Below are 19,219 nucleotides of genomic sequence, written 5' to 3' on the forward strand. Positions count from 1 at the left end.
AGAAAATAACAATATACCCATGTAACTCATCAAGTCTAATAGTATCAACATATGGGAATGATGGGATCAAATTCTGTTTAGCACCAACTGAAATCATGGAGGGAGTAAGATGTGAGTTTTCCAGTGGTGTTTGGCAGATACTGCCAAAAATTTTCTGGTGTAAAGCCACCCTTCACCTGGTCCTTTGCCTAAAGAAAACAAGATTTTCTTGGAGCTTCTTCATCTGTACTTTCTGGCAGCTCTGGCAGTTTGGAGGCTTCTGCAGCACCTAGCTCAGGATATATGACAGATAACACAAAAATTCAAGGAACTCACTGCTTTGTAGTTCAAGTTCCAAAAATTCCTAGCAGTTCACCCTCTTCTTTTGATCTTTGAGAGACTTCCTTACCATCTTCATAGCATTGTATCCAGAAATTTTTAGTTATAAGGGAGAGAACCTGGAAGGAATGAGGCTACTCCATTTTGGTGGAACTGAAAGTAATATTTCATTTTAGTTATTTAAAAATGCCTATTTGTGTCCTTTGACCTTCACTGATACACTCTGATGTTTCTACCAATACCTTAGAGGGTTTGACTATTTGGGTGAAGGTATCAAATTATTCCTTTTGTTGTTCATATGCAGGCAAACATTCATTTATATTTATCTAAAAGTAATTGTAAACATTTGAAAATAATTATATGGTTAAGTCACTTCAATTAGTTAAAACAGTTGGATGAGAACACAACAGAATATTTCAAGCAACAGCTGAGTAGAAGATTTTAATCTCATTACAACTGATGTCAGCATTCTACCTGAGGCAAAACTAATTGCAGCAGCTTCCGCCCACAGCCCCACCTCACCACATGCTCATCCCAGATAACCATGCAGAAGAAAATGCACTAATAAAGGGACAGTTTTCATTTGTGCCTTTACAGTCATGTATAAGCTAGAGCACAATGTCCCCCATGTACCTAACAGAAAGCGTCCATGCCCTTTCCCAGGCCTCTCCTTAGTGCCAATATCTGGGATGGAATGCTGGCTGGATGTGCTATTTTATGGGAATAAAAGGAATGTAGGTGTCTTCAAGGAGGATGAACCTAATTTAGAGTCTCAGGTCCACCTTGAGTAAGCTACTCAACATCTCAGAACCTCAGTTTCCTTGTCTATAACATATGGGCTCCGGGAGCTTTTAATTCTCTTGAAGAATTAGATGAAAGTATGTACCTCTCAGAGCCAGTACCTGGCTCAGAAAATGCTAAATAAGTACACATTTGACCCCCTGAGTTGGCAATGACAAAACAGTGGAACTGGAGGAGCTCACATAACTCAGGAACACCAGAATTGGTTTAAATTAGAATTCCCCCAAATTCTCCTGGAATTTTAAAAGAATATATTCTACTACTAGAATTTGGGGGAATTCTAATTTCAACTTAGATATTCTTTTAATTTTGGGGGTACATAGTAAATGTATATGTTTGTGGAGTACATGAGATGTTTTGATATGGGCATATGCAATGTAAAATAATCACATCATGGAGAATGGGGTTTCCCTCCCCTCAAGCATTTATTCTTTGTGTTACAAACCCTAACCCAATTACACTCCCGTAGTTTTTTAAAATATACAATTAGGTCATTGTTGACTACAGTCACCTTGCTGTACTGTCAAACAGTATGTCTTATTCATTCTTTCTTTTTTTTTTTATACCACTAACCATCCCCACCCCCTAACTCTAACCTATATATTTGAAGGAAGTATGTCTCCCCAAAATATTAAAACAAACAAAAAACCATGGTCTCAAAACACACAGGCATTTAATATGAGTAAATATAAAAATTTAAACTCTCCTGATAAATCTTTCCTTATAGGTGATCAGATTTCAAGTATACTTTTTCTAAAAATACATTCAGGGACAAATGTTAAGAACTTTCATTTTAATTCTGTACTATTTTCCCGCTGAGAGTTGTTTAAGGACTAAAATAAATTTTAAAATAACGTGTAGAAAATGTAAAGATTCTCTCATACATATCTCTTAGGCATAAGTGGCAGAATTCAGATAATTCAATACACACTCATCCCTCCCTTTTCCCCACTGCTCTCTGAAAACTGGAGGGTTGTTTGGGGTTAAGTGTAGTTTCTGAAGATCAAACTACTGTCATAAGTTCTACTGTTTTGGCCTAAAGAGCCATAGGAGCACTCAAAACAATGATTCCAGTTTATCAAATATAATGTTCTCCAAAAGAGTAAGTCAGATTCTCCAGGTTGGAATTTTGGAATTCTCACCACAGATGGGTTGCACAGCCCTGGCAAATCACTTAGCTGTCTGAGCTTCAGTCTCCCAGCTAAGTGGCGACAGCAGCACAGCACACCACATTCTATCAGAATTTTCTCATCTAGCCTGACCCCGCCCTTCAGAGTAAAAGGAAACATCAGCAATCATTCCTGACCTCATTTAAGGACAGAGAAATGAGGGTTCTGAAAATATTCGTGTTTCCCAAAGGGTGATACACAAATCGTGGATGATTCATAGGCAACCTTTGAGAAAGGAGAACTACTGACTTTGAGGAATGAAGAGAAAAACTGGCAAAAGGTAGGGACACAGGGGAAAAACTGAATTCCCAAATAGCAGCTAGCAAATATTAAGCTGGCAAACGAAGGGATTAAAAATGAGCAAAACAGCTGTAGAAGACCTGGGAAATGACCCATTCAAGAAAGTTGAGTTCTGTGAACAGCTGATTCATAATGCCATTGAGGGCCAGGAATTTCAACACTGAATAGTAACTTAAATTCTGTGATAAATGGAAAACCATGCTCAGAATTTTGAAATGTCTTAGACCATGGAAGGAAATAAGTGTAGAAGGAGAGTTCTCTGATTTCTTACTTCAAATCGGACCAGGTCCTACCTCATGTAAGGCCAACTTTGATGGTCATTATCCAGCTTCCCATGACTCTAAATTCCACTTCTGTAGTTTTGGAGTAGGTGCAGTCATGAACTACATAACAACATTTTGATCATTGATGGACTGCATATACAAGGTGGTCCCATAAGATTATAGTGGAGCTGAAAAGTTCCCATTGTGTAGTGATGCCATGGCCATCATGACATCATAGCACAATGAATGATACTGATGTAAACAAACCTACTGTGCTGCCAGTCATACAAAAGTATAGTACATACAATTATGTACAGTACATAATAATTGATAATGAAAGACTATGTTACTGCTTTCTGTATCTACCATACTATTGATTGCTGCTTCAGAGTATACTTCTTCTACTTACTAAAAAAAAAAAAAAAAGTTAACTATAAAACAGCCTCAGGCAGGTCCTTCAGGAGGTATTCCAGAAGAAGGCACTATTATCATAGGAGATGACAGTTCCATGCATGTATTGGCCCTGAAGATATTCCACTGGGAAAAGATGTGGAGGTGGAAGACAGTGATATTGATGACCCTGGTCCTGTGTATGCCTGGACTAGTGTGAGTGTTTCTGTATTAGTTTTTAACAAAATAAAATTAAGTAAAAAAAAAGAAATTTTAAAATAGAAAAAAGCTTATAAAATAAGGATATAAAGAAAAAAATTTTGTACAACTGTACAATGTATTTGTGCTTTAATCTAAGTATTATTACAAAAGAGTAAAAAAGTTAAAAATAATTAAAAGTACATAAAGTAAAAAAGTTACAGTAAGCTACAGTTAATTTATTATTGGGGAAAGAAAAAATATTTTTAATACATTTAACATAGCCTAAGTTCACTGTGTTTATAAAAGTCTACAGTAGTATACAGCAATGTCCTAGTCCTTCACATTCACTCACCACTGACTCACTGACTCATCCAAAGCAACTTTCAGTCCTGCAAGCTCCATTCATGGTAAGTGCCCTATATACAATTACCATTTCTTAATCTTTTGTGTCATATTTTTACTGTACCTTTTCTGTGTTTAGATATGCTTAGACACATAATACTTACCATTTTGTTACAATTGCCTACAGTATTCACTACAGTAACATGCTATACAAGTTTGTAGCCTAGGAGCAGTAGGCTATACCATATAGCCTAGGTACGTAGTAGGCTATCCCATCTAGGCTTTTGTCAGTTCACTCTATGATGTTCACACAACAACATAATTGCCTAATCTATTTTTTTCAGAACATATCCTTGTCTTTAAGCGATGCATGACTGTGTTTTCAATAAGACTCTACTGATGCTGAAGCGCAACAAAGTCTGAAATCCTCGTATACCAAAAGGCTTTTTTGTTCTTCCATGTGCACTTTACTCTTCTTGTAGCTAAATCTATTTTGGGATAGAGAGTGGTCATTTGCTACTTTTCTGAGAAAGAAGTGCCTTCTCTATGACCCTTATCCGCCCCACCCCCAACCCCACATAGAGATATGAATAGTTTAAATTTTACTGTATATAAAGATAAAAACAGGTAGCATAAGAGAGAACTCAAAGGGTCATTTAAATGAAATGAATGAAAAATTGAGTCATTTTTGAGAAAATCTAGGAGCTATTGAATTATTCCAAGGTCACATGAAATAAAGAATAAAAAACAAATGTTCAGATACCAGGTTCAGCATGCCAGTCATTATGCTTTCTGATCTCCCTGAGGAGAAACCTTTGTCATTTTAAGGAAAAGGATAAAAAGCATATACTTTTACCTGTAAAAAGGATTAAAGAAATTAAACATTTGTATTAAGTGCAATATTCAGTCAGTGCTATCTTGAACACAATTTAATACTTCACTCAAAAAAGTGAAATAAGTAGAGTTTTACCTTTAAAATAACTACAGACATATTCATGCATATACAGTCATTAAAAGAATGTTATAAAATTACAGCCAACTTTAGAGCAGTAACTGGATAACAGCTCAGGAAAACACCATTCAAAATTGACAGTTAATTAAAATTTAAATGAGAGAATATTAAGTTGCCTTTTTATCTTTTATAATTTTAATTTTACTCAATAAATACAAAGGTCTATTCTTATATATTCCTTTTCCAAAACATCCAATGCATAGCTATATCTCAACAGTAATCCACCACAAAAGTTGTGCAGGGAAGTTTTCCCTTCCACTTTGGCCATCTTTGCAAAAGGTAATAGTTGTGATGGGCAGTAGTGATCACCCTCAATCAATCGGTATCCCAGGCTATCTGGTATATTTGTAAACAAAAATTTATTGTCAACATAATGTGTCTATTTTCTTCAACATAACTTACTATGTCAGAAATTATGAGGTGTGAAGAGAACTGTTCTTACCATGTTCTACATCTGATTCCATTACAAGAGAAGATTTCATGACATTCATCTATTGCAGTGAAAGTAATACCATCTTTTCAACTATACATAATTTAATATCATTATTTAAATCAATATTTGAAAACTAATAGATTATTGAAGCACAAGTTGATTTAATATACACTATACTCTACAACTATGCACTGCATTAAGGAACCAATTCCATTACATTTTGGATCCAATTCCTAGGACAAATTAAATCTTAATTTTCATGTTTTCCAAAACAATCTACATGATAAAATTGCATAGAAAGACTGACAGAGCATGATAACTGCTTGTACAGAGACCTTATATCACAGAAGTTACTCATCCAAACCTATTAACAGTTACATTTATTGAAAAAGGAAAAAAAATCATAATTTCCCTCTCCAACTTGAATATCTTCTGCATAAAAAGAAAGGGTAACAGCAAATATAAGCAGTTCAAAAAATAATGCAATTACTTACTGTCTTCATTTGGAATGAAATTTATGAGGAAGCAAAGCATCATTAGGCTTCAAAAAAAAAAAGTGCTACTGATAAAACATGCAAATCTCCAGTCAACATCTCTAATCACATTCTACTATGCCTCCTTGCTTTCAGTTTCCACCTAAGGCCATTGAATACTGACTATGATCAGATACTTTTCCAGGCACTGGAGTTACAACGATGCGCAACAATAGATGTAAACTATAAACCCTGCTTTTGTGAATTTAGAGTCCAAAGCCCTTATGTTTCTTTCCAAATAGGAGACAGGGCTTTTCTTGGTACTCCTTTTAGCTAAAACTATTTAGTAGGAGGGGGAAATTTATTTCTCACAGTTCTGGTGGTACGAACGTCTAAGTTCAAGGCATTGGCAGATTTGGTGTCTGGTGAGAGACTGCTTTCTGGCTCATAGACTTATGTCTTCTCTTCTCACTGTGTCCTCGCATGGCTGAAGAGGGAGCGAGGTCTCCAAATGACCTAATTATCTTCCAAAGGCCCCACCTCCTAATACAATCACATAGGGTATTAGGATTTTAACATAAAAATTTTCAGAGGGACACAAACATTCAGTCTATAGCAGAAAGAGAAGGGAAGGAAAGTGAAGGAAGGGACAGGGAAGGGAAGGAAAGTACAGGGAAAGGAAGGCCATTAAATTAGAGGTGGAGCTGAATGATTGACTACCTGGGCTTAAAGGTGTAATTGGGCTGGGTGCAGTGGCTCACGCCTGTAATCCCAACACTTTGGGAAGCCGAGGTGGGCAGATCACCTGAGGTCAGGAGTTCAAGACCAGCCTGGCCAACATGGTGAAACCCCGTCTATACCAAAAATACAAAAATTAGCTGGACATGGTGGCACCCGCCTGTAATCCCAGCTACTCGGGAGGCCGAGGCAGGAGAATTGCTTGAACCTGGGAGGTGGAGGTTGCAGTGAGCCGAGATGGCACCACTGCACTCCAGCCTGGGTGACAGAGCAAGACTCCGTCTTAAAAAAAAAAAAAAAAAAAGGTGTAATTCATATGAAAACGGTTATAAAAAGGTGTAATTGATATGAAAATGGTTATCAATGTGTCAGTAATACTATGCATTATAACAATGGTGATAAATTAAGGGATTTCACCACAATGATATTTGAATGACTCTAAGATTTGAGTTTTTCAAGGGCAAAGATCACATTGTATTCCTTTTTGCAACTCTAGCAGCTAGCACAGTGACTGACATAAGATAAATACCCGGTAAATGCTAAGTAAATCAATGACTAAATCTTACCTCCTTATCATGGATTGGGCAGAGGGCTAAAATTTATTAATTCTGACTCTGCCTTGAAAACATCTGAAAAAAAGGTAGAAGTAATCTTCCAAGCATAATTACTCCTATGTGATTTAAAAGAAATCACATAAAAATTACTAAAATAATCGTAACAATCAATTTTACAGCAAGGCAATAAACAATTGCAAATGCTTGATGTAAAAATATTACTTATTTACATATAAGACAGGTGATAAGAACAGTTTACAAAACACATTTAATAATTTTAATTTAAAAGAAAACTGGTATATACAGTATTTATTCTTAGGTCTACTTTTTTCTATTTCATTATTTTGTTAGGACAATATGATATTAACATTTAAAGGGGTCAAAGAACATATGAAAAAACTACCTTCTTAAGTAATTCTTCCTCTCCCCACAAATATAGATTTTAGCCCAGCCTATAAACTTATTAGATACTTGATACCACCAATAAATTGAGTGTGGTTTGTTCTCTGATAATGTCTCAGACAAGAATGGTGTGTATGGCAGTCATTGCTGGTGCACTGCCCAGATCTCCATGACTTAGACCATTTCGGTGCTGTTGGTATGACTTCTAGAACATGTGTCTCTTTGCCTGAGGGCTCTCTCTGGCCACTAGGGTGGGCTTGCTTTGCCTGTAGGCATGGAGCACCATAACTTCTGGGAAATTCATGTCCTCCAGTGCTCTCATCCTTCAGCTGGGATAGCTCCAAGGCACGTGCAGAGTTTCCCAGTAGAAACAACCCCAGTTGCTCCAGGTTAATTTGCTTGTCACCCTTTTTTTAGCCTCATCCATTCTCTTTTTTATTTCCCCCACTCCTCTGTTTGTATAATACTTCCAGGGATCACTTCCCAGTGAATTGCTAGCATTCTAATCTAAAAAAAAAAAAACTAAGATAATGTATTTTATAGTGTTAGATTTATAAGATAAATGCAAAAGGTGATTGAAAAAAAAAGATATAGTAGAAATGCTTCATCACTCAGATGTAAATCTGAGTTTATAACTGGCAGTTGGGGTAGAGGGAAAACTATCATGGAGTAATCATTTACTCAAGAAACAGCAAATATTTTTCATACTCTGATTCTGAAAACATAAAGAAGGCACAGCCCTTGCTCTGAAGAAATAAAAGTCTTATGAGAAAGTCAGATACAAAGTATGAAGGGGCCAAGTCTCCAAATATGGCCCCAGTAATTCCTCCAATTTTTTATGCAAGCCCCTTTGTGATGTGGCTTTGCCTCTCCTCTAATCAAGAGTTGTAGTCTATTTTACCATCACTTTAATTCTGAGTTGGCCTTTTGATTTGCTTTGAGCAACCAAATGCAGTGGAAGTAATATCTGGGATTACTATTCTATCCCTAAGGAGGACTGGTACTTTCACTTCCCCCTCTTGGAGCCCAGCATGGTGATGCCGTAAGTCCACAGGAGACTGCAGGATGATTAGAGCCACACAGAGGAGATGCTAGAAGAAGAGAAGCCATTTTGGAAATTCCAGCCCCTCTTAAGTTCTCAGCTGAATGCAACTGTATCAGTGACCTCAGGTACACAATCAAGGAGGAGAATCTCCCAGCTGAGCCCAACCAAGCTACAGGATCATGGGAAATAGTAAGTTGTTGTAAGCCACCAAGTTTTGGAGTGGTTTGTTAAGCAATAACAGATAACTGATTCAACAAGCAATTACACTGCAGTCTGATAATTGCACTCCTCGAATGACATCTCTCTGCTTCACGTGTCTCAGTCCCACCAGGCTAGCTCTGGCGAGGAGACAGCCAGATCAGGAGCCATTGCTGCCACATCAGGAAAAAGTTCCAGTTTAGCTCTACCATCCAACACCTAGCCAGACTCGGTTTGCAGCTCAGTTGACTGAAGCAAAATACGACAGCTCAAAGAATAAGCCTTATACAACATCTGCCTAAAGGGATTTATGACCCTGGAAGAGATAGATCAGATCAGAAAAAAAGATCTGGGAGTATGTGATCTGTATGATGGACTTTGTTTATGGGGACCTGATTCAGTTTCTGCCATGCATGCACATTTATCATGAGGATTATATAGATAAGTAGTTGATGAGATCCTTCACATGCCCCTCCTGCATGGAGCCAGTTGATGCAGCACTGCTTACATCCTATGAGATTAATTGAGCCAGGCGCTCTCATCTGACTTCAAGTGAACCACATTTTGGTGGTTTTGATTGTTTGTCACTGATCCCAAAGAGGCAGGGATTAGGAATTAAAATAATGTGCAAAAGTTTCCAACAAATTTCTGAATGGCTGCAGATGTTGGGGGAAAAGTATGTGATATTTTAGAAACTTAGGGGGCAAAGTAGGATGATATTTTTATGTAAAGCCTGGACCCAACATTTAAAAATATAATTGTATTTAGATCTTGAAAAAAAAAGAGAAAAGACAGATATTGGGTGAGCACCTACTATAAGACAACACTGTGCAGGGACTAATCAAAGATACATAAAATGTAATTGCTGCCATAAACACACATTTTTGCTAGGAACAATGGCTATTATTTGTAATGATTAGAGGATACCCAAGTTACGTGCAGTATAATTATGACCCTATGGACAAGAAAAGTTGAGAGAATAAAAGATGGAAGTGTAGGCTAACTGAAAGAGTTTAGCTGAGATCAAAGGAAAGGAAAGTTGGGATCAAAAGAAGGAAAAGCCATCCAGGTAGGGGGAAGAGTTGAGTAAAAAGGCAGGAGGCTAAACAGGGATGACAATCAGGATCTGTCTGAGAGAAAAGCGGAAAATATGGATAGCAAGATGTAGTCTCTATTTTCTCACTCCACAATCCTAAAACATGTTCCCTAAAAATATATGATGGATATTGGCCCTTCTTTCCTTTGAACCAGTCAAAATATTAAGAGAACCACTTATGAACAATAGCAAAATATCACCCATCTTCTAATTACTGTTGAAAAGCAGATTTGCAAAATGTTTCTCCTGGAGGATTCTTTCTTCTATTTTGTGGCAAAGCACATACCAGTCAACCACATGCATATTGCTATAACTAGGTTATAGCTACTGAAACAGCTGGCCTTAATACTTAATGCTATCAATACAAAAAAAAAGTTCTAGCAATTACTTCATATTTCCATTTGCAACAAATTTTTAGTATATTTACAGAGAGTTTCAACAGTTCCTAATACCTACAATGTGGATGGATAGCATCTTACGCTTTGAAAATTAATAGGGAGACCTGATTCCCTCGACTTATTTAAACATAGTTGTAGCTAATATATTATTACCTTAATAATTTGTTCCCATTCATCAAAATAAAAAATACAGTGCATTTATAAATTTAAATGAAACACTGATTAGAGTTTACATTTTTTCTTTTACACTACAAGCGTCCAGTCAATACAATCCCATCTTTGTTGTAAGTGTCTAGAACATGGCTAAAATAACATATGTGCACATGTATACAGATATCTCTACAACCATATATGTAAATACTGGTTTATGGCTTGTATAGATTCTGAGATTTATTAAATAAGACACCTTCACTGCTTCCCAGAGATAATAGTTACCTGACATATACAATTCTAAATGAGGTACCTTATCTCTCTCTTCCACACCTTCAAATTAATAGTGTTTTCCTAACACCGATTGCAGTTTCTCAAAAGTGAACTTTAACAAACAAAGCATTTAGATGTTATGAAATGCACTATCTTAATGTTCATAAAAGTTATTGCTTACACCCGGCATGATTACTTAATTACTATGATTCAATTATCAACCAAACAAAATGCAGAAAGTAGATCTCACTTGCTTTCTCGCCCAGAAGCCACATCCAGTAATTAAATTGGAAGATGGTAAAAAATCTCCTCAAACTATGCAAGCGACTGGTGGAGCTGTTCCTTCTGCTCATGACCTTTGGGTTACAGCTGAATCGGATCCTGTAGGCTGTAATGACTAGATCACCTGAGACCAAGGCTGCTAGCTAAACGCACACTGCTTTAGGAAGTGAGTTCAGAGAAATGAAAACTGGACTCCCAGATCCAAGGAGCAGCCACCAATACCCAAAACCCACCCAGGTACCAGACAGGATACCTGCATAGAACTCTGTGCCCAATAAAATGATTCATTGGCCTGGGCAAGAATAATCTCAAACCTGTAGGGTAAATTGTGTGTATGAGTGGGCAGAGACCACAGTGTCTTTTTTCCTAGACAGGCTTCTCCCTACATTTAATCAGCTACACTTATATTTCATCTCTCAGAGAGTGAATATAGTGTTCCCATCTTCATCAAGTGGTCTCATCATCATCATCTGGACAGATACTATTAGTGCTCCGCCCATATGCCCTCAGCTCTTACCATTTCAGGCAGGCCAAGCTGACTTCCAACTGTTAGCACTTGTATTTCATTGCATGAAAGCTTCTCTGCCTGCCAAACACCACTCTGCCTATGCAAGTGGAAGGCTGTAAATGCCAAGGAATTAATACTCCCACAGAGTAGCCCTCAACTAATGACTGCCAGGAGTTGATGGATAAATACTCCAGCTCCCTTATCTCTAGTGGGAAATTCTGTACACTTGACTCTCAGAACGCCACAGCATCATTAAACTCCAGTTGCCCTCCTTATTGGCGTTTTTCCTTCTCTGCCCTACTTTTTAACTCCCCTATCAGTGTTCCTTGAGATTGCCTCTTACATAAATTACTTATAGGAGAATCTTTGTCTCAGGGTTTGATTCTCAAGCAACTCAAATGGAAATCATCATCATCATCATCATCATCATCATCATCATCGCAACAATAGCAAGAGTGCTCACTACTTACTGGGTTCCTACCATATGGACTTGAAACTTTTACTCATTATCCTATTAAAATTTTAATTCTCACACTATAGCTATATTACCCATGCCTTATAGCCGAAAAAAAAGAGAGACATGGGAGATTTAAATAAGTTGCTGAGATCTAGATCACTGAATTAATAAGATTAGAGATAGAATCTGTCTGATTTCAAACTCATTTTGCTCATTCTACCATACTATGCTGCCACCCATAAAAAGTAAAATTAAAATGATTTAAAAACAAAATTCACACGCTGAGCCCTACTCTATTTTCTAAAAAAAAAAAAAAAAAAAAAAATAGAAGGAACCATTTTTATTTCAGCTACTTAATAATAAATATCCAAGAATATATTTATCAACCTAACAATAGTTTCAAAAAGAGTCATCAGACAGTGGATAGTATATCCACATGGAACATTCCTCCACTTAACATTTGGCGTGTCTCCTTTTTGCCACATGAGCCTTTTATAGGAGCAGGAGACTTCCTTTAGAGCAGGGATAATGTCTTATTTGTGTCTGGATTCTCAGGAACAAGCCAGCCAAATAGACATTTAGTGAATATTAGTTGAATTGACTGACTCGAGGTCTACTAAACTGTAATGATATGGACGTGTTTGAGGGAAATTCTTTTTGATAAGACTTCATCTGGATGCAAAGGAGACTGATAGGAAAGAGAAATGTTAGAAAACGAGGAGAAATGAAATCCATGATCTTCCCTAAGTATTATCTATAGAGAGAAGGACTTGTGCTTCAAAGACATCTGATATTGTAATGTAAGTGGTGTTTTGATATAATACTATCTTAAAATTTTTGACTTAATGATATTTTCAACTTGTAATATGATTATCAGGATATAACCCCATTGCAAGTTGAGGAGCATCTGTGTTTACAATTAAGTTGCTTTTAATAGTTCTACAACCTCCTATTTATAACTGTAAAATAGAAGTTTCTAAATGTATGGAAGAAATAGTCCATGAGAGAAAAACAGAACTTTTAATTATATCGATATGCCAATTATTTTAAAAACTAGGTATGATTAAAACATTAAAATCCTAAGTGGCTTCACCCTAAAAAGTGTAGAGTAAAACGCTAACCAGTTAAAATTAATTGATACCCTACATATAAGAGCTTAAAAGATGTAAAACTTAAAGAGACCAGGGAATATTATTTGAGATAGAGTGGCTGTGTGAAAATATAGTTATAAATTGCATGCTGTGCTAACTAGTTATAAATTTCATGCTGTTCTGTCCTGCCTGGGATTTGAATCATCACTTTGTCCAGTGTGTCCACTCTGTATACACAACTAGTCCATTAGTCACTTACATCATCAGATAGGAAAACATAATATATATAGGGTTTGGTACTATCTGTGGTTTCTGGCATCCACTAGGGGTCTTGGAATCTATACCTTGAGAATAAGGGGTGCCCATTGTATAGGACAGAGAAAGAAAACGAGGCACAAAAGGGACAATTTTCTACAGAAAAAATTTTAAAATCTCATAATTACATTTCCAAATCATAATTGGTTGTTTTAAAATAAAAGATTATTTTAAAATTAAACCTACAGCAGAAGCTAAAAATTATAGTAATTTACCATTTCATTAATTCATTATGTAAAATTGCACATTTAATTTAGAAGAAAACTTTCCAAAAAGCAGGGACAGTATGAAAATTGCCATATTTAATTGCAGATTATTTTACCCTATATCCTATTATAACATTTTTCAATTATGCAGCGAAGTTGAAAGAACTGTAGAGTAAAATCCCATGTACCCACCACCTGGATTCTCCCATGACTATTCTATTGTGCTTCTTTTATCACATATCTATCAATCTAACCATCCTTCAATCCATTGTTTAATCCATCTGGTTTTGGTACATTTCAAAGAGATTTTTAGACACAGAAAAATTCTCCTTAAATACTTTTGCATGCATATGATTAATTATAGTTCAACATTTGCTTCCACTTTATATTACATTTACATACAATGAAATGCACAAATCTGAAGTATTCATTCATTGAATTTTGATAAATATGTGTATTTGTGAACACCCAAACTCCTTCAGTATATAGAACATTAAGTTATGGATTATTTTGAGAAAAATAAAAACTTAGTATAAGCTTCCTTTTCTTTTCTCTAATCCAAAATATTTAGAATGTTTAAAGTGAAACAAAGAACATAGTTTTTCCTTAACCTCAACAAATATTTTCAACTCCATTCAGTAAATAAATAAAGAGCAGCACATGAAGTGATGCCTATGGATTAGCTTGATTTAGAGCAGGGATATTACACCAAACATTGACAGTGCCATATTGGCAAAATATACACAGGAGTGAGGTGAGGGAAAGACAAAAGGGTGTGATGGTGACTGTGATCAACACACCCACATTCAGCTCCAGCTAACTGATGCCATGCAGACATAGGTGTCTCGCGTCAGCAAACCTTCAGGCTATTCAGGAAAGGCTGGGAATCCAGATATTTACGTGCAATATATTGAATTTCTCAAATGTTAACAATGAAATTATACATTTTAAAAACATTATGTGGTTTAGTAAAATTGGGCCTATAAGTCTCCCAGATTACATTCTGTAGTTTTGAGTTTCATGCCATTTGATGACCTGTGCTTCCCCTGTAGTATTATGATGATCAGATCATATTCTGAGTCAACAGATGAGTCTTAGAATCATATGATTTAAAGGATCTATTAATCAATATTTTTAAGACATTTAAGACTTGAGCAGTTAGATATACCAGATATACCATATGCTATTGTAACAGATAAACAAAAACCAAAAGTAAACAGTAATACGTCTCTTTCTCCTCAGGAAACATAACCACACAAAATGAATCCGATAATACTGGCGGTTCTATAGACACCATTCCCTCTCAAGTACATCATTTTGTTCACGTATCCATGCATTCATTATATAGTGTGTGTGTGTGTGTGTGTGTGTGTGTGATGTGTGCTGTGTATACATGTGCTAGGCACTGTCCTAGGTCTGAAGATACAACAGTAACTTAAAGAAAAAAACCAGTTTTATAGAGTTTAGTTCAGGGAAGATAGAAAATAAGTTCATAATATGCCTTATAATTATAAGTAATAGGAGAAAAGTAAAGCATGGTATGGGTGGGAGGTTTATATGAGATGGTCGGAGAAGACGTCCCTGACAAGATGGACTCTGAAGGGAGATAAAAGGAAGAAACAGAGAGGGACCACTAAAAATATCCTGGGGAGGAGAGATCCATGCAGACAGAACTTGCCAGACCAAATGGGAAGACCTTAAATGCACCTCTAAAAAGTATGTCACCAAATGCAAATTAATATATGTGTGCTCCCCTTTCAGAGTATCTATTGTCACATAAAGTATACACAAATTGAGAGTGAAAGAACAAACACAATATTTTGGATTTAAGGATATGAAACCACCCTAGCAAGGCTTTATTCCAAGCTTATTATTCAGAGGAATCAATTCTGTAATTAAGATGTAATATGATTTACAACTTTTGATGTATTCTTTTTGCAGAATGCATTCACCCCATAAAGATATCCCCTACCAACAGAATTCATAAGCACTAGATATTGCCAGGTGAAGTAAGATGGGGCTAATTATGGACAGTTGGCAGACCATTTTCATACAGAAAAATGGAATCTATATGAAGAATGAGAACATGAGCTCATTATACAGTCTTCAGAGATTATGCCTGATTTTTCTTTCCTTGATTCTCTCCTAATGTAGAGCACGATTATGAAAGTTAAAGAACCTCTCTGTTGCCAGCCCCTCTAAGGGTGCTGATAGCAGGTGATGCTAATGTACCTTGACATAGGATTTTCTTGCTCAGAAGCTCAAAATAGGTAAAAGGGATTATGGCAACATCTTCACCTGACCCAGCAACATCCCTGTCTTTTGTCACCCATCATGCCAGATTCAGAAAAGTCGATCTAACATTTCAATGAGAGACTGGCAGGATTTGCCTTTTTATACCTGTCAAGATTGAAGGTAATTGTGCTCCCAGGGCCATTCCACTTGAAGGAAATATATGGAAATTAGAAATATACCACATTCTGAAAGAAACTGCCAGTTTCTGAGTGCCTTTGTGAACTCTCTTTTTCTGTTTAATATAAAAATAGAAGGGGAAGGGCAGGGGAAGGGTTAGGTTGGAAGCTCACAGTGAAATATGTTTGACTGCCTGCAAAGTCACCACATTGAAGCTGCTACTGCTTCTTGCCTTGACATAAACACTTCATAGTCTCCAATTATATTAATTGCTCATGTGGTAAAAAACCATCTGGGGAAGTAAACGTAACTGAGGTCACAGACATGATAAACTTGGAAACATCCTGAATGCAAACAAGGGCAACATAAAGATGTTATCCCATCATTTTTGGTTTTAGAGTTTTATTTTTAATAAATTGGGACTCTTTTTAAAACGGTGGCTATGTTATTAATTAAGGACATTGCCATAATGTCTTTAAAAATGTATGTGAATATATTTACAATATTACTGGTAACTGAAACTAAACCATAATTCTCTGTGAGTTATGAGACTGTTAGGACCTTTAAAAGAAGGGAAAAGTGGTCTCAAAATGTAAAAGATCCCAACATGTTCACATGTGAAACAGATTTGCTTAGCATCTAGGAACGGGCCACAGCTGCCATTACATCTAATGCTTTCCTCCCAATCTACCTCTCTACTAACCAGTGGAAAAAAATATGATTCACATCCTTATCAGAATTTGTTACCTCTGTATTTGTGTACAAAGCGAGACCTAAGTTCTCAATTTCTCTGAAGGAAACAAAGTAAATTGTCTATACATCAGCAGCATTATTTTTGAATTATCAATGCTTACCAAAAATAGAGGATTTATGGCACATACGTTGAATGCATCTTTTTAATTTTTTTAAAAGTTATTCCCTAGGGAAACTTAGAAGTAACTACTTTGTCGCAGGAAGCATTTTTATAAAATATCTTAGTGGAATGAGTGCTGATATATTTACCTGTGCAGAAATGAGCCCAATCATTAATAGCTGCTTTTCAGGGCCTTCATATTGTCCCACTTCCCTAAATGGTCAAATCCAATCCTTTTCTCACAGGTCCTTCCCTCACTCCCCCAACACTCTCCCTTCTTCTACCACCACCTCCCAGCTCCATCTCCCACTGGAAAAGCAGGAGTCAAGGGAGGATGGCCAGAAGAAGGTATTTCTAAAATTCCGTGTATGATTATTGAAACTTGGTCAGAAAAGCTAAAAGAGGTGTCAACTTGTGTATGTGGGAACAACTGCTTCAGGAAACAACTGCTATGCCTTTTCCTTCCCCTAAATAAAGAAAAAAATGAGATTTTGAGGAGAAAAATGTTTTTAGCTCAAAATATTGTACACAATTGAGATAATTTTGAAGAGTCACATAAGCTGGACAGAGAAAGGTCTTGAATTCTAGTGTTGCCAAATTTTGTCTAAGATAAAGTATCTACATTTTTAATCCATTGTTCATTCATTCACTCATTTCCTTACTCATCAGTTAGCCAGTCATATGTGAAATGTGTACTGAACGCTCATTATGTGCCAGGAAGTTCTAGGCACTAGGGACACACCAGCGAAACAGAACACACGAAGTCCTGACTCTCGTGGAGCTTACATTTGGAGACTGGGTTGTGGGGAGCACGGAGAGAGATAATATACATGTAGGCTTGAAAATAAATGAGGTACTTTTTCAGAATGGGATACATGCTATACAGAAAACAGAAGAGGGTAACAAGATGCCTGGAGTAAGGGAGAGGGGCAGTCAGCAGAAGCCTGACGAGGCAGCATCTGAGCTGACACCTGAAAGATAACAAGAGGACAGTGAGGTGACAATGTACGAAGGAGTGAGTGGGACATAGTCATGTCCTGAGGTGGGTATCAGTTCCTTATATGCCTGGAATAGAAAGAAGGCCGGTGTGGTTAGAGCTGAGAGAGTCATGAGTAGAGGAGTGGGAGGTGAAGACTAGAAGACAGGCAAGAGCAGGCTCACAGTAGCTGAGCAAATTGTGGATTTTGCTCTAAGTGCAGTAGGACTCATTAGAGAGTGTTAGGCAGGGGTGTAGTGTAATCTGATTTCTGCATTTTAAATATCATTTCAGATGCTACATGGAGAATGGAATGAAGAGAGGAAGTGTAATAGAGGGAAGGCTTGTGACAATAAGTTGCCATCTCTCCTCCATTGCTCCAGCCTTTGATTCACAAGCCTTCTGGCATGAGGACCAGGGATATTCTAGTCCTGCCCTGGGGCCAAGAGCTGTGTTTAGCCCTGAGAAAAGGGTGCATTTGTTTCAGTGTACAAGAGACTCTAAACAGCTTACTCAGGTCATATGCTCCACCTTGGACAGGTAATCGTTCTCTAACTTAGTTTCTTTTCATGTTTTAAAATGGGATCATTATAGTATCCCCTTCATGGGATTGTTCTGATTATTTATGCAGAACAGTGCTAAAATAATGGTGGGAACATGGTAAGCACTCGAGAAAAGATAGCAAATAGCACTACCACTACAATTGCTATTAGGTCAATTAAGCAGATGGTATTTTGAGATCCACGTTTGAGGAGAAGCAAAGAAGGTGAAAATAGAGATCTAATAAGGAGCTGCATCGGATTTCTGAGAGGCTCTTGTTTCCTTCCTGCCATCTGTATCCTGAGGAAGATTGTCTAAAATGGGCAAAGTATGAGAATTGTCTACCTTCAGACTATGCTGGAAAATGAGCAGGATGAACCACTGGTGCCAGTGCCATTTCCAACTTTTCCTTTTGGTCATTTAGTTGGTTTGAGACAAGTAGATGAGCTTGAGAAAACATAAGTAGACATTCTATACATTAATAGAGCCCTGAAGCTCCTTTTCAATAGAAACCACATGGAACTTCCATTGGTGATGCCCTGCTTCACGTCCTCTTAGCCCACCTCTGAGTTCACCTGAAGCTATCTGGTTCCTATACACACCAATAGCTCCCCAACTTAAAGCACTTGTGTCTTTCTGCCTCTCCACCTGCTCAGCCCATGTTTAGGGCAGGCTGAAAGTGCCAGAGATTAAACATCCCCAAGAGAAACCAGCAACAATGAAGAATGGGGTAAGTGAATAAATACTCAACTTCCCTGTCCCTAGGTGTAGACAATTCTGAGGCTATTTTATACAAGATCTATAGCAGGACTTAGTCCTAGTTACCCTTATCCTTAATCTGCTCATTGAAATCCTTTTCTTAAAGCTGCCTCACTCTCCCTCATTCTTGTTTCCTGGAACTACCTATCAAATAAACTATCATATCTGAGTCACTGTGTCAGGTTTTGCTTTTGGAAGAATCCTAACTAGGACACCAAATAATGCTTTCAAACAACATAGATCTCATATGAGCTTTCTTCCCCA

General features: G+C 37.0%; 1 protein-coding gene and 1 pseudogene across 7 annotated transcripts in view; one reads left to right on the forward strand and one right to left on the reverse strand.

Annotated features, from left to right (window-relative positions):
• The window catches only part of MACROD2 (mono-ADP ribosylhydrolase 2), a 2,104,525-nt gene that overhangs the window by 1,511,245 nt on the left and 574,061 nt on the right, over positions 1-19,219 (reverse strand). The window lies entirely within an intron of this gene.
• LOC129474895 (RING finger protein 11-like) lies at positions 8,725-9,436 on the forward strand (annotated as a pseudogene).

The sequence above is a fragment of the Symphalangus syndactylus genome, chromosome 24 (assembly GCF_028878055.3).
Source record: "Symphalangus syndactylus isolate Jambi chromosome 24, NHGRI_mSymSyn1-v2.1_pri, whole genome shotgun sequence".
NCBI lineage: Eukaryota > Metazoa > Chordata > Mammalia > Primates > Hylobatidae > Symphalangus > Symphalangus syndactylus.